Genomic DNA, 4,690 nt, shown 5'->3' on the forward strand with positions numbered 1-4,690 from the left:
TTAAGATCATAATTTTTGTGTATTTAATAATAGAAGATTCAATGATATTTCTCCAGTCAATACAATGACCATAGTTTTTAACATGATCAAACAAGGCATTTGATTCTTGTCCCGTTGTTATACTATATGTTGCTTAAGTCTAACAGAAAGATCCTTCCCAGTCTGACCAACATAAAATTTATGTTTCCACAAGGCACTTTATAGATGCAACCAAGAGAATTTTCTGATTAAGATATTCTTTATAGTATTACTGTTGCTAAAGGCAACATTTACATTAAAGGCTTTAAGCAACATGGGAAGCAAAGTGAAATTATTATCAAAAGGGAGAACTAAAAGATTCTTGGTGTCAATGGGAGGTTTGGGCTCAACTCTATAAAATTATTTCTTTGCTAACTTAAGGGATTGATCAATGAAAGATCTAGGGTACTTTAACTTAGATCCAATAGAATATATCTTCTCAAACTCATCATCAATAAACTCTAAACTTTAAATACGTAATGCCCTAAGGAACATACATTGAAATGATGAGAATTTAACTCTGTCATGCTGAGATGAGCAATAATGGATATATGAGCATACATTGGTGGGTTTTCTGTATATGCTAAACTTAAACTTATTTCCTTGTCTATGGATCATGCAATCTAAAAATGGTAACATACCATTATTTTCATTTTCTATATTAAATTTGATGAAAAGTACTAAAAGTACTAAAGTACTAAAGTACTAAGGGGAGAAATATTTGTAAATTTTCATTTGCTGGCCAAACACAAAGAACATCATCTACATACCTAAACCAAATTCCATTAGAAGGTAAGATATCCTTTAGTAATTTTGTTTCAAAAAATTCCATATAAAGATTACTTAGTATACGTGAAAGAGGTTTGCCATACCAAATTTTTGAGCTTAATAATCTCCATTAAATTGAAATACAGTCTTTTATACACAATTTTATCAGTTCAATGAAATTAGACATTTGAAACAGGTAAATGAATATCATCCAACACATCAAATAAATATTCTAAAAGGTCATCAACTGGAACTTTAGTTTCAAAGCGAAATTAACATTGATTTTGTTTATCTTGTTGACTAAATCTACATTGTTTACGAAAGGAACTAAAGAAACTAACCATTTTGACAATTTATATGTGATGGAGCCTACTGAACTAATTATAGATCTTGCTGGAAAATTCTGTTTACATATATGGCAATGAAGGGGACAATGACAAACCAAATGGCGACCTAGCTTCGTTCTTCGATGCATATCAACTGACTGTTATATTTCTCTCTAGTGTCTCCCCTGACGATGTGATTATTACACGAAAGTGCACTTGGGAACTTTTCGTGTTTCATTTTCTTTCCCGGTGGACTCATAGGAATATCTTGATCACGCGCGAAATTGTGATCCTTTCCAACACACGCACACACACACAAAATATGTATATATATATATATATATATATATATATATATATATATATATATATATATATATATATGCCTTCATCCAACCACGTCACCACCCCGCTACACACGAAATGACAACCACTTCCCCGCATGCGCGCGAGGTAGCGCCAGGGAAAGAATAACAAAGGCCATATCCAGACCTTACAAAACTTTTCATGGTTTACCCCAGACGCTTCACATGCCCTGGCTCATTCCATTGACAGCACGTCGGCCCCGGTATACAACATCGTTCCAATTCACTCTATTCCTTGCACGCCTTTCACCCTCCTGCATGTTTAGACCCCGATCACTCAAAATCTTTTTCACTCCATCTTTCCGCCTACAATTTGGTCTCCCACTTCTCGTTCCCTCCACCTCTGTTGTCAATCTTTCCTCACTCATTCACTCCATGTGACCAAACCATTTCAATACACCCTCTTATGCTCTCTCAACCACACTCTTTTTATTACCACACATCTCTCTTACCCTTTCATTATTTACTCGATCAAACCATCTCACACCACATACTCTCCTCAGACATCTCATTTCCAACACATCCATCTTCCTCCGCACAACTCTATCTATAGCCCACGCCTCACAACCATATATCATTGTTGGAACCACTATTCCTTCAGACATACCCATTTTTGCTTTCCGAAATAATGTTCTCGACTTCCACACAATTTTTAACGCTCCCAGATTCTTATCTCCATGGCAAGGTCAAGTTGTAGTTGTGAAGGATCCCACTAATTGGCATAACAAGAGGATGTGTGTTGACTAACTCACAGACAATCGTCCGTGAATAGTCAGCACACATGTAAAACAGCACACATGTACAACACCTTCTTAAGGTTGTCAGTCAAAGATATTTAACAACTAATTTTAAGACTGTGAAATCTGTGCATTCCATCAGTGTTCTTGGTTATTTTGTGGGGAATAAAGTCATAAGGCCAGATCCTAAGAAGCTTCCTCCATGGCCAAATGGATTCAAAATTTTTCAGACAAAATATAAGCACGAGAAAGTTTCCACTGAAAGAAAGAGCACTGAATTATTTTAATCTACTCAGGAAGGAACTCGAGAAAGTCACCCTTCACTCATTAGATGAAAACTTGCCGTTTGAAGTCGAGTGTGATGCATCTGATGTAGTTATTTCTGCAGTAATCAGCCAAGGTGGCTGACCTGTTGCCTTTATGTCCAAGACACTACAAGGGAGTGAGCTACGTTATCACATCGTAAAGAAAGAAGTCACTGCCATTGTAGAAGCAGTAGTGCGTAAGTGGCGTCACTTAAATCTCGTTACTGACCAAACGCTCTGTGTGGAATTCATGTTTCAACAGAAAAATATACAGAATAACAAAATACATCCTGCTGCCGGGGCTGAAATAGGCCTGCTGTTGGGGCTGGAATTGGTCCTGTAGTTGGGGTTGGACGTGGCCCTGCTATTGAGGCTAGACGTGGGCCTGCAGCCGGGACGGCCGGAGCTGGAAACGATCATTCTGCCAGGGTTGGTAGTGATCATTCTGCTGGGGCTGGACGTGGTCCAGTTGACGCATTCTTCGTGGAGCCACTAAGGACTACGGTCTCCATATATATATATATATATATATATATATATATATATATATATATATATATATATATATATATATATATATATATATTTTCTTTTTTCTTTCATACTATTCGCCATTTCCCATGTTAGCGAGGTTGCGTTAAGAACAGAGGACTTGGCCTTTGAGGGAATATCCTCATCTGGCCCCCTTCTCTGTTCCTTCTTTTGGAAAAAAAAAAAAAAAAAAAAAAAAAAGAGAGAGGAGGATTTCCAGCCACCCGCTCCCTTCCCCTTTAGTCGCCTTCTACGACACGCAGGGAATACGTGGGAAGTATTCTTTCTCCCCTATCCCCTGGGACAAATATATATATATATATATATATATATATATATATATATATATATATATATATATATATATATATATATATATATAAAGATAGCGGATTTTGATGATGGACCCGAGGAGGTGGCAACTGTTCGAGCGCCAGTGGTTGAGCCCCCTGAGCTGCCAGAAATTAAGCTCTTTGGCAAATGATGTGCAGCATAGTGATGTCACTCCAGGATTACATAGCTGTGAAAAAGCACTATGCTAAGTACTTGCCCCATTCTGCTGGTCGTTATGCCGCCAAGCGATTCCGCAAAGCACAGTGCCCCTTTGTTGAACGCCTTACCAACTAGCTTATGATGCATGGACGCAACAATGGCAAGAAGCTGTTGGCTGTCCATATTGTTAAACACTCTTTTGAGATCATCCACCTGTTGACTGGAGAGTGGTGGTCAATGCAGTCACTCAATTCTGGCCCACGTGAGGACTCCACACGTATTGGTCGTGCTGGTACAGTTAGGAGGTAGGCTGTTAACGTCTCCACACTTCATCATGTCCACCAGTGATTGTCAATGCAGTCACTCAATTCTGGCCCACGTGAGGACTCCATACGTATTGGTCGTACTGGTACAGTTAGGAGGTAGGCAGTTAATGACTCCACACTTTGTCATGTCAACCAGTGTTGTACCACTCCGGTCAGCAAGCTGCATCCCTCACTGTTGATAATGCCCATTTTGATGAACTGACTTTACATAAGGTGAATGGCCACTCGCTAGACAGCATAACCCGGGAGTTCCTACTAGATGGTGTAGATCAGAATGTACAGGAAAGTTGGCGTGCAAACTACATGGAAGTGGATGTCTTCACCACCCGTGGCAGTCCCATAGCAGGAACGATCTCTGGAGTGCTAACTAGTGAGTACATGCGGCAGAGTGTGAGGGATCAGCAGGTTGTGGGACACCACAAATACAAGACATTGGTGGCTAAGGAGATCATCCACACACTTGGGAACAATAATTCGATCGAAATTAATGGTATAGACACTGATACTATAGTAACCAAAGGGGCCAGTGTAACCTTCCAGGACAAGAAAATCTTCACAAGCTTGAAGATTAATGGAGACTTGTTTGTTGAAAAAGTTAACAATGTGGATGCGAGGCAACTAGCAAGCCAGGTAGTATATACAGATAACATAACTCGGCAAACATTAGTGGGAAAATTTGATATTGGACTTCTCCTGGTGAGGGACAATATGGATGTCTTCAATTAATGGTATCAACATCGTGGAGTTGGACAGAAGTGTTGTTAAGAAGTATGGCAACTACAGATTATCTGCTTAACGTGCTGGGAAGTTGTGTGACGACGT

General features: G+C 39.2%; 1 pseudogene; it reads left to right on the forward strand.

Annotated features, from left to right (window-relative positions):
• Window positions 1–3,429: 3,429 nt before the first annotated feature.
• On the forward strand, window positions 3,430–4,003 carry LOC139750111 (small ribosomal subunit protein uS7-like; annotated as a pseudogene).
• The last annotated feature ends 687 nt before the right edge of the window (window positions 4,004–4,690 follow it).

Source organism: Panulirus ornatus, chromosome 9, assembly GCF_036320965.1.
Source record: "Panulirus ornatus isolate Po-2019 chromosome 9, ASM3632096v1, whole genome shotgun sequence".
In the NCBI taxonomy this organism is placed as follows: Eukaryota; Metazoa; Arthropoda; class Malacostraca; order Decapoda; family Palinuridae; genus Panulirus; species Panulirus ornatus.